The following is a 12729-nucleotide window of genomic DNA, read 5'->3' on the forward strand; positions in this document are numbered from 1 at the left end:
AGCAAAAGCCCCTTTTTGAACTCACCTCCACTTCAGAGGCAATACTAGGAATAAGTACTGGGTCTCTGACCCCACTAAAGCAGACACTTCTGGACCTGTAAAGAAACTCTGCCAGGAAGAAAGACTGCAGTTCTGCTACAAGGACTGCCAATATGCTGGGCCGCTGCTCTGAAAGAACTGCTTTTCTGCCCTGCTGCCTGCTACCCTCTGCCACTGAAGAACTGGACTCTTGCTTGAACCCAGAGTGATCTCCAAGGGCCAGATGGCTTGTGTTTTGTTTTGAGATTCAGGGATATCAAAGTCTTACCTCATTTTCTTATACCTGTTCCATTGGAAGTGGATCCAGGGACTTGCTCAAATGGAACCGATGCATCCTATGCTGCATGAAACAGAAGCGATGAATCACTGCGGTTGCAGGAACAGGTATGGCGCATCGCACTTGGAACCAGTGCATTGCCAAAAGAACCACTGCAGTGTGAGAAGATCGACGCATCCCCTCAAATGCATGGAGAAATCCAGTGCATTGGCTTCAGAATCAATGCATCTCAGCTTCGGTGCTTTGTCTTTGAAACCGGCACATCACTATTGTTGCATGGAGAAAATCAACCAATCACGTTGACTGCAGAGATCGACACTGATGCATTGCTCGGTGGAGCCCTGCATCTCGTTGTTGCTACCAGGATCAAGGTTTTTTGTTCAGTGGTCTGTGCATGGCTCCTGTATCCGGCCTGTGCTCTATTGTGGCTGGCCTGAACTCTTGACTTTGCTCTAGTCCAGCACATCCAGAAAACCCCTCTCCCTCTGCCAAATAGATGCCCAATTTCTAACAAGCTCCAAGAATCAGAATGCTCTACTCACGGTTTCATGGTTGTGCTACACCAGGGAAAAATCACAAGTTCAGGCAAACCCCAATGGAGCGCAAGTTGGTTACATGGACCTGGTTAGTGTCATTGATGTTTTACCTTCTCAAGAGCAGCAAAAAGAGTTCCATTCATGTTGGAGAAGGCTTTTGGTTGAGCTCGCTGAGTGTGTGGACAGTTGTAGCTGTAGCATGAAGATCTGGTTCACATTGCCAGTCGTCATAGAAGATCACAGTTGGCATAAAGAATAGGTCAGGGATGTGATGTTTTCTTTTAGTAGGAGCTCTCACTGATACCAGCAAAGAGTCCAGGACCTGGGGGGCACCCCTCCCTTGGGGATCAGGAGTCAGAGGCCAGCTGCAGTGATCAGGCAGGTCCAAGTAGATCCAGTGGCAGCCGGTAAGCTGAGCAGTTACGGGTAGGACTCTGGAAGCTTAATGTGTCCCCTTAGCTCCCACAGGAGGGCAGTCAACTGACCATTGTAGTCACTCTGGATAGCCTGGGATAAAGTCAAGCAGGTCCAAACGTACTTCATGAGACAGCAAGGCAGTCCTTCAAGCAACAGGGCGGTCCTTCTGGCAGCAGGGCAGTTCTTCTTCTGAATCTTCCACAGGACCAAGAGTATTCTGATAAGTGGGTCTGAGGGTACTCTTTTTATACATGGTGCCAGCTTTTGTGTGGAGCAATCCCCTGACCTACCCCTGTTCCAAGCACCAAAATGTCGAAAAGCAGGGTTGGCCCGGTGCCAGGTTCCTTTGTGTGTGCTGTAGACACACCCCTTTTAAATGTAAGTAAAGTTGGGTGCAGCCTATCCCCAGCCATCTTGTCAAGATGATCCATCCTGCCCACACCTAAGCCCCCTTTGTCTCACTGTCTGGGAGCCATACAGAAACCCAAGCAGCAGAGCCATTAACAGTCATGTGACCCTGGACACTGGCAGAAAGGCATAGTTGGTTGAAAAAAAAGAAAAATGCCAAATTTCTAACAGTATACAAGTTGTTGTGTTGCACTCCTAATGTAATCTAAATATAGAAAAAACTTTAACGTCAGAGTACTTATTTGTCAATCTTAGTGTGCACTCTGTGAGGGGGTCCACTCTCACCCCCATATAAAAGTCAAAAAAGTATTCTGAACGAATGCTCTAGACACAGTGTGCACTACTGTGCCCCATAAAAGGGATCAACACAAATGTTTCAACTTTGTGGGAATTGTTTGAGAGATGCCCCCAGAGGGTTTGGCTTTGTCACTATTTAATTTATTGGCGAGCGGTTAGTTTCAAGTGTGCGTTATGTTTCCAACAGTTGACGAACGTTGCGTGCACACATTGGAAAGTGATCACGAGTGGATCGAGTGGTCGGTAAGAGACCATTTTTACCGGGTCTATAGGCCGGTTTGCACTATCTGCAATATTTTTTTAATTTACATCTTTTTTCTACAGCTAAATTCTTCATGAGACCGTACGGTGACACAGAGTCAAGTAACTCCTGGACTCTTATTAGGTAATCAGTATACTCAACACAAATTTTCCACTAGGTATAGAATGCCGAGCACCCGGCTGTAACTCTAGTCTGCTTGTCACTGAGTTAGTATTCGCATGAGCATGTGCATGTTGACATGACTTTCAGCCTTTCATGATTGGGTTTTGATTTGGTTCTTTCATTTCTCAGTGTTGCTCAGGTGGGAATTGGGGGGCTCCTCCAAAAGATTTCTGTATTTTGGTTTATTTTCATACTGTTAACACAAGATACACATTGGGTGGGCCTGCTTCTCTGTGTCATCCTGCATATTTTGATGACTGTTCAGTGACGACTGGTGATCCATTGTAGTCACATGCGTCAATTATTGCTTTTCACTTGTGAGGTTCTTTACTCAATTGCTGATGTCATATGTTTACATTCAGACAATCGCTGTTTTGTTTCATTCAAAGATACCCCTGACGAATGACTCTGTTGTAGCCCGAAATTCATTGGGATGTACCTGCATAGCTAGTCTTAAGGAAATTCAAGACCAGCTTTCATGTGAAAACTTCTCCGTCAAGAATCATGTTTTTGAAATTAAATTGACTTGATTCACTTGTTTTTGAGTTATGTATGTAACAGAACTATTGATTACAGAAAACATATATCAATGTTTGTTCAAGGATTTGATTAATTTTGAATACTCACTCAAAATTGAAACATTTATGTTTGATCCCTTTTATGTATGAGCCACAGTAGTGCACACTGTGTCTAGAGCATTCGCTCAGGATACTTTTTTAACTTTCTAAAAGTGGCATTTTCAGCATTGTGACTTAAAATATGACATATCAATTATAGAGGTTTTCAAATTGCAATTAATGTGAGTGTAAACAGAATACATCTACCTGTCCCTAAGCTGAAGTAATAACTTATTAAGGGCTATATGTAGGTAATTTCTATTTACCAATTCCTAAATACCGAATTTTACCGATTCGGTATTTAAGAATCGGTAAATAGAATGTAGGTAAACAAACGGTAAATTTTACAGATTCGGTAATATTCGTTATTACCGATTCGGTATTTACCGAATCGGTAATAAGGAATACCTTCCCATTCATTCCTATGGGCCTGGAGGCCCATAGGAATGAATGGGAAGCCATTTACTATTACCGATTCGGTAAATACCGAATCGGTAATAGGGGAAGCATATTCAAGGGTGGCAGGGTGTCACATTGACACCCTGTTGCACCCCTGAATCGTGCCTGTGTGCACATGTGGCGCACATACTTGCCCTAAGAGCATGTATATCTGCCACATGGCACTTTTAAAAAAGCACAAAATTGCTTTTTAAAAGGTATTAGGTATTTACCACCAACTTGTAGTTGGTGATAAATAACGAATCCTTAAATCAAAAATGCACTCACTTGAGTGCTCCCTACATAGGATTTGGATTCTGTAATTTACCGATTCCTTAAATTAAGGAATCGGTATTTTACCGATTTCTTAAAATAACGAATCGGTAAATTACCGAATCCTTAAATACAGCCTCCTACATCGCAAAGGGCTAAATACCGGTGGGTAACGGGAAATTTACTGATTTTCGGCCGTTACAGACTGGTATTAGCCCACCTACATATGGCCCTTAGTGCATTATTTTAGCCCAGTCTTAGTAAATGGGAGAGCTAGGTCTTACAACAGTGGAAAGCAGCTTTAGGAGTGTTTCACTAAAAGTACATGTAAAATCTAAGGATATATGCTATACTTTTTTAATACAATGCACCTTCCCCAAGGAGCATTTGGGGCCTCCCAAGAGGTGGCTTATAAGTGTTAAAAGGGAGCTTTGATAAGCTTTGACGAGACCACTGCGTGTGCGGTCGCATCATGAAGGCTTTATTATGCCTATAATTACTCTGAGGGCATCCAGCAAAATACACTGGAGAATATTTACTGCACTTCATATCTGTCATTGAACACTAACTGAATTACTTCTAAGCCCTGATGAAGTTTCCCTGGAGGCAATGAAACGCTTTGGCTGAGCTTTGCTTACTACTAAAATTGCGTATGAAATTACAAATAAAGAACTTTTTTTGATGATACCTACAGTCTATTGGACCTCTTTACCTGGCGCACCCCCACTTGTAGTAATCAATCGTTAAAAATAACCATTTAGACCTGGAAAAAAGTTTCTGGTCGGGTGGAAATGGCAGTTTAGAACTGCACTCACAGGTTTCTGTGGCAAGCCTGAGACATGTTTTACAGTTCTACTTTATTGGATGGCACAATTGCTGCTGCTAAGGAGTAGCATTTATTTTACAGGTCCTGGGCTCATGTAGTAACAATAGCTAGGAATTTAAAAGTAAATTAAATGTGCCAATTAGTTGTAGTCCAAGGTTGGTTACCATGTTTGAAAGAGAGAGCCCAAGCACTTTGACACTGGTTATCATTGGTTAAGTGCAGAGTTCTAACACCAAAAAACGAGTTCAGCAAAAATCTGGGGGTAAAGGCAAACAATTTGGAGAAATGTAGATTATTTTTGGAATGCATGTGTCAGTTGGAGGCTGTGGTCGGAGTGGCTTCTGGATTCTGGACCATATAGGCAGGCATGTTCCTTTGTTCTCAGCTACCTTCTTCCTCATATGCCTGTCCACCATTTTGTGTTTGAGTTTGCGTATTTGTGACATGGTTGATATTGCGTTTTATTTTTTTCTGCAATTTTTAAAAGTATTGTGGAGGGGTAATTGATGTTGCATTCGCTGCTGGCCATGCAACAGTGGCCATATTGTGTAGCCAGTGTATGTGTGGTGGCCATTTTGTTGTTGTTTTCCATGTCTCCTTCTTCACTGAGCATTTGCCGAATGAGCCAGCCGAATGAGCCAGCTATCACCATTATGGGCATTCAGTGAGTGCTTTAACCCTTTTATTCTACATTTGAAAGCCATTTTCTAGAAACATTCATAAAAGAGGCCATGATATGTTTGTTCATTTTTTATTTTTCCTTATATATTTTATAAGTGCTTGTGGCTGATTTTAATATGGAGCTGTTCTATTGAATTCATTTATTCCATATGTGCCTGCCCCCTGCCTCCTGCAAAGTCCCCATTGGCTCTGGAGGGACACTAGCAATTCATTATTTCATTTATTCAATGTTTACCTGTCCCCACAATATAGAGGGTCACCATGAAACTTGTAGGGAGACTATAGAAAGTGGGTTACTGGTTGAATCCTGCTCAAGCAGGAACCACAATTCTTGTCAGGATGAAATACAAGCAAACCTCAAATTAACCTGTGCTCAACCCTCTGGTAGCTTGACACTAAAACAGTCAAGCTTAACATAGAGGCAATGTGCAAAGTATTTATGCAGCACTTCAAACAGTAATACATTTAAAACACAACACAAGAAAAATCCTACACCAATTTAGAAAAATAAGTACATTTCAATAAATTATTTGAGACCAAAATCAGAAAAATCCAATCAGTTGGACCGGATAAATTCAATCTTAAGATTTAAGTAAAAACTAGAAGTGCTAGAAAGCACAAAGCTCCAACTGTGGTTATATGGTCGCACCCGACTTGGATAAAGTTCAGGCTGACTGCGATGAAGCATGTGCCAGAGACAGGGACCAAGCTGGGCCCGCTGAAAAAAGTACCTCATTTCCTTTGTGCGTGTTCTGTGCAGTGTTGCTTTGTGAGGCTTTGCATTGTCCAGTGTTAATTCCAATTAAGCTGTGCACCAAGGCTTTGCAGGACTTTGCGCCGGTCTAGTGAGCTGTGCAGTGAAGGTTGGCAGAGCTTTGTACCACTCTGCATCAGTTCTGATGAAGCTGGCAGCTGTGTGGCAAGGCTTTGTATCACTTTGCATTGCGTCAAGTCAGTTTTGATAGGGATCACAGCTGGGCTGACACAGCAAATTCAGGCCCACCCACAAGAGTCCAGGACTGGGATGGCAATACTTTGGGCAAAACTCACGGACGATATAGTCCAGGTGTGGGGTTCAAGGTGGTTGAAGCCTTTTCTGGTCCTGAGGCTCGACTCATGAGGCCGGCCAACTAGACCTTGAAGTCACTCTGGTGGCCCTGGGTTGAAAATGAAAGTGCAGTCCTTCTCACTCAGGCTTGAGGACAGCAAAGTAGCAGGGAAGCAGAGCAACAGTCATCTGCAACAGAGAAGCACAGCAGTTTTCTTCGACTTCCAGAGGTCTCAAGGTGTACTGAAGAGTTGTGTCTGAGGGTCCAATAGTTATACTTGGTGCCAGCTTTGAAGACAAGTACTTTCTAGGGGATTTAAACCCCAGAAGGTTTTGAAATTGCCTTCATCCCTGTTCAGATCCCAGCTTGTCAGAAGGCATAAAAAATAGTGTGAAACCCGTTGTGAGTGTGCTGAAGCTGAGCCTTTGTGATATGCAAGTGTGGTAGAGGACAGCTCCCTGTCAAGTCTGAGGTGGCCCATCCTGTCATCACCTATTCCCCCTTTGTCTCACTGTCTTGGAGCAACATACAAAGACCAACTGCCAGCTACACTCATTTGAATCCAGGATGCAGGCTTCAGGCATCAAATGGTTAATACGCAAAAATGCCAACTTTCTAAAAGTGGCATTTTAAGAATTGTGACTTAAAATCCGAATTTACCATTAAAAATGGTTTTGAGTGATAATACTTGTGATAATACTTTAGACACCAAACTGGATATTCCTACTTCCTCCTAAATGGAAATTATCACTTATTAAATACAATAAAGTAACCCAATGTCATCCTATGAGACAAGTAGGCCTTGCAGTTGTGAAAAACTATTACTTAATAGTACATGTCCAACATGTTAAATACACTGCACTTTGTCCTGTGAGTTGTTTAGGACCTACCCTAGGAGTGACATATGTATCAAAAAGGAAGGTTTTAGGCCTAGCAAAAAGTGTATTTTGCCATACTGACATGGCAGTTTAAAACTGCACACACAGGCTGCAATGGCAGGTCTGAGACATGTCTAAAGGGATTCTTAAGTTGGTGGCACAAGCAGTGCTGCAGGCCCACTAGTAGCATTTAATTTAATTACAGGTTCTGGGTACATGTAGTTCCACTTTACTATGGAATTACAAGTAAATTAAATGTGCCAAATGGGTGTAAGCCAATTTTACCATGTTTAAAAGAGAGAGCACAAACATTATATCATTGGTTAGCAGTTGTAAAGTGCACGGAGTCCTAAAAGCCATAAAAATGGGTTCAGAAAAAAGAAGGGTGAAGGCAAAAGGTTCGGGATGACCCTGCTGAAAGGGCCAAGTCCAACATAGAGCAGCAATTATTTAATTAATTTATTCTATTTTTGACTGCCCCACCACCTCTTAATGGGGCACCATTATCCATGGTGAAGCACCAAGTTGGTGTCTAGCACTAAATAGTTAGTTAGTGCATGGATACACTATTGTTTAGCATTTGTAATGATGATTATAATGAAGATGTGTATTACTTTGGCTAGATTGTCCAAGTCTTGCTGACTTCCCTTCCTACTTGATTTTTATTGCTGGGAAATGCACAAACCTAGGCATCATGCAAAATACTGAGATGGAGAGAAGTCTCTGAATTAGCTGTCAGCGACACCAGATTCCTCTTCTACGTGTTTCTGCCTATGTTAAGCGCTAGCCCTTACATAAAGTGATTAAGATGATCCCAAAAAAGAGACCTCTTCCAAGAAAGAGGCCAGTGAGGATAAGAAATCTGTTGCTAGTGCCACCAATGGCATAACCCTTCCTCATTGATCGAGTTATGTAACATACCTGCTGCACCCTCCTCTGGGCAGGAAGTGGTTTGGTGGAGGATCGCCCATGGATCATCAGGCCCACCACAAAGCTACAGATGATGTTTCTTAACACTGCAGTAACTGCATTCATGGAGAACGGTGAATCTGAAATTGAACTGTCCCAGAAGCAATCTGAATCTCTACAAGAAAGTCAACAACAGGAAACACAGCCTGCAACATCTGAACTTCAGGAAGTAGCAGCAGAGCAGGAAGTTAACCTTACTGCAGAGGAGTGTGTTGTTCCGGCTGCTCCTCCATTGCACACATCAGCTTCGGGATCTCCAGCAAGGAAAAAGAAGAGTACTCTGCCACCTTCTCAAAGCCCCTTTTCTGATGATCTGGATATGAATATAGAACCCAACTGAAACCCACTAGGAGAGACGAAGGCAAAGGAAGATTCCCAAAAGCCTTGAAACTAAAAAAGGTGATGATGAGCCAGGAGCCGGGTTCTACAAAGTCAGTCATGGAGGGCCGGATCTGTGCCCGATTTGTAAAATAACTACTTTATCTAAATGGGGATAAGCTAAAATTCTGGCATGGGTCAGGCTTTCCAGGAACGACTTTGGAAAATCCTGGCATGGAGAGTTGCACAAAAGAAATGTAGTCATATAGGGCCATATGTACAATTAATTTTTCTGGTCGTACAAAGGCCAAATCGAAGAATTGGCCTGTCTGCGACTGGAAAAATGCTTTTTGGAATGCACAAAACACAAATTGTGATCCAGTAACTTTTTATTGAACCGCAATTCGGGTTTTGCGATTCGATATTTGGATGGGGCGTGTTTAGGGCATCCCTTCCTAATACAAATCCTATTTGTATCTACAAATTTTTGTGACTGAAGTGCAGACGCAAAACATTTGCAATTTACCACCAAATCAAAGTGGGTGGTAATACATGAACAAATTTGAAGGGGTCCCTATGGGACCCCTTCCCCTTTGTGAATGTTAGGAAAAAAAAATTTAAGAGCAGCTGTGGTCTGACAGACCACTGCCTGCTCTTAAAAAATGGAAACAAATCCTTAAATTTTCTATTGTTGAAACACAACCCATTTTCCTTTAAAGAAAACGGGTTGCCTTTCAACTAAAAAAAAACCCTTTATTAAAACGCAATCACAGACATGGTGGTCTGCTTACCTCAGCAGGCCACCATCCCTGTGATGGCTGTGATTCATAATGGGTTGCAAACTGCGACCCTTGGGACCCATTCCTCATTTTGAATGTAATAAAAGCATTTTTTAAGAGAAGGCAGTGGTCCAACAGACCACTGCCTGCTCTGAAAAAAATGGAATCAACACGTAAAATATTTTGTTGCTGAAATGCAACCCATTTTCCTTTCAAGAAAAAGGGTTGCGTTTCAACAAAAAAAAACATTTATTAAAACACAATCACAGGCATGGTGGTCTGCTTACCTCAGCAGGCCACCATCCCTGTGATGCCTGCGATTCCTAAGGGGTTGCAGACTGCTATACACCCCAATAATATTCATCAAGTAGATCTATTTGTGACCCACTAGGACTCACAACTATGAAACAAAAATGTTCACACCTAAGGAATAGCGATTTCTAAGTAGTGATTCGGATAAAATTGATATTTGGAAATCGCAATTCCTATTCTTTGTACATATGGCCCATAGTTTCACCAAGATTGCCTCCTTCCATCTGATGAAGACTACCTCAGAAACCCATAGCACCCACCACCCAACCTACTTCAATTTCAGCCCACCCCTGAGAAAGACCACCACAACTGCCTAACTCTACTTCAGCAAGTTCTTCTGGCTTTGCCACAAAAAGAAAGTTCTCCTCCCAGTTTGGTTCTTCTTTACACTCACGCCACACGCAGAGCATTTCACAGAATGGTCAATTTGCAACAAACAGTTTGTTGTGGTAAGCCACTTAAATATTATGGTATGGGTGGCCAACTAGTCCATTTGGAAACTAAATATGAAATTGTGTGAGGAGAGCATCTCAAAAACCTACTGCTCATAATGACAAAGAAGACATTCAACAGATAGGAGGAAGCAGTGGTGAGGAAAAAGAAGTGGATGTTAGCTACTGTTGGTTTTACCGCTGATGAGGGAAACAGCGTTTACAACGCTGTTTCCAAAATGCATGGCCTTACAATGCGGTGGTTGCAATGACCGCGTTGTTACCATGCATGCCATTACATCGCAAGTCGTAACAACGACTTGCTGTAGGGAGCGTGCAACACCAGGGAATGTGTTGGATTTTAAATCCAACACCTTCCCTACTGTTGCACAAACTGGATTAGGAATAGTAATTAATACTATTCCTAAGCCCAGCGGGCCCCCTACAGCAAGTCGTTGTTACGACTTGTGATGTAATGGTATGCGTGGTAACAACACGGTCACTGTAACGACTGCGTTGTAAAGCCATGCGTGGTGAATGTATGCGTAGTAACATCATACATTCCACTGAGGATGATTTTCGAGGCATTCTGCAGCATGCAACAGTTGTGGTTATCGCCATGGAAAAGTCACACACAGCTTCCAGCATCATGGACAAATGTAAAACTAAAGTCTATGAATGGTTTCAGAACAGAGGTCACAGCTTTGAATTAATTGCCACTGACAATGACTGCAATATTTTCTGAGGGAGGATACCTCAGAGTTCTGTGTTTTGTGCATTACACAAACCTAATTGCACATGACTTCCTCAAAAAAGAAGTAGTCAACAACTTACTGGTCACATGATGAAGAATTTACACTCATTTTAGTAATTTGATCAAAGTCTGGACATATTTGAGGATCTCTTAGCATGCTAATAATGTACTTGTTAAAAGCCCTCATACAGGAGGTGTCAACACATTGGAATTCAACCTACCACATGCTTCAATATCTGTTTGAACAATACCCACATATCAGTGATAACGTAATAAAAAGGAGCTACAGCTATGATGATGGAGATGGACAAAGGGGTGGCCAGTGGGCAGGCTGAGCAAGAATTCATTTATTGAGATTAGTGATTGTGACACTATTACTAGTTGCAACTGAATGCTTTCACCTACTAATAACCCACTTTTCTACATCCTTTTAAGTTTTACATGTCCTGGTAGTTAAAACCTCTCAAATTTTTTTTTTGTTACTACAAGGCCCGCCTCTCTCATAGTATAACATTGGGTTACCAACACCAACTGTCCACAACGCCCTACAGGATCTTTGTGATACAGCACGACTGTACGTGATGCCTGGCCTGCTGTTTGAGCTACAGCGATGACCATAAACAGTGTTCTCCTTGTTCCTCGCAGCCACCTCCACCAAGAACGGAACTCTTCACAATGGACTTTCAAAGTTACCACTTTCAGTGGGACTAGCATGTTCCTGTATCCAGAGTTTGACCTGGTCTTGTGCAGTCAGATAACCACGAGTGGCACTTTGTGCTTGTAGGTGCTATAATTATCTTAGATGTTTGAATTTCACATCTCCACTTCTACTGATTAGGTTTTCATCATTTTGGTCTCAAATAATGTAATAAATGGTGCTTTATGTTTTTTAATTGGTGAGGAATTTTTCTTGTGTTGTGCTTTCACTTTATTACTGTTTGAAGTACTGCATTAATACTTTACATATTGCCTCTAAATTAAGCCTGACTGCTTTGTGTCAAGCTACCAGAGGGTTAAGCACAGGTAAATTTATGGTATGCTTTTGTTTCACTCTCATAAACATTATTGTTGTTGCTTGAGCAGGGTTTGACTCCCTCAACCAGTAACCCAATTTTCTACAGGATCCTTCAAGGATTGGTGCTGACCTAGGTAGGGCTTATAATGGGAACACAGATTTCACTGGGTACATCTGTAGTGCTTCCTGAAAATCTGTGTGCTCACTGCATTATAACTCATTAGAATCATCCCATTGCTTGTGCAGCAATCTAGGTTTGGTGTTCTATCTGGGCAGGCCAATGTATTCCTGGCACACATGAAAACTTGACTAAAGACATTAAGCTTTTATAAACAGTGACACAATGGTATCTATATTTATTTTTGTAGGGAACATCCTTGGCACCATGATTAAACCATGAAACAGTTTTACCCAAAAATGTCACGGTTTTGCATGATAACTTATTCAATGCATTTTTTTCGATGAGTTTTATATAGAGCAAACTTGACCTGAAGGTATCAGAGCGCTTTACATGAGCACCAATTGCATAACACAAGGACACATTCATTTTTGTTAGGCACAGGGCGATTAAGAGATTTGCCCAGAATCACAGGATGTTGAGCGTCCCTGCCGATACTCAAACCTGTTCTCCAGATTTGAGATTGACCACCCAGGCCGTTAGCCCAACCTCTCCCCTTTGCATTGTAGATTCAATCCAACTGCTTTAAATGAGAAATATTGATAATAGGATTTCAATTTACTTAGCGATGGACACATAACTAAATGTGTCATGGAGCATCTAAGGATACAACCAATCTGTATGTGACCCTTATGGGAACGAACATGGTGACCTGGTATAATCACCGGTATGCAAGTCACAAGGGTGTGTGTGGATTCATGTGCAACATCCACTAAGCCCTGTGCACTAACCTTTTCAGACTACCTTTTCAGACAATATAAATGACATAAATCACAAATTCATTTCTAATACTATCTCTTCATAAAAGCACAC

This window comes from Triturus cristatus, chromosome 7 (genome assembly GCF_964204655.1).
Source record: "Triturus cristatus chromosome 7, aTriCri1.1, whole genome shotgun sequence".
NCBI classification, from domain to species: Eukaryota; Metazoa; Chordata; class Amphibia; order Caudata; family Salamandridae; genus Triturus; species Triturus cristatus.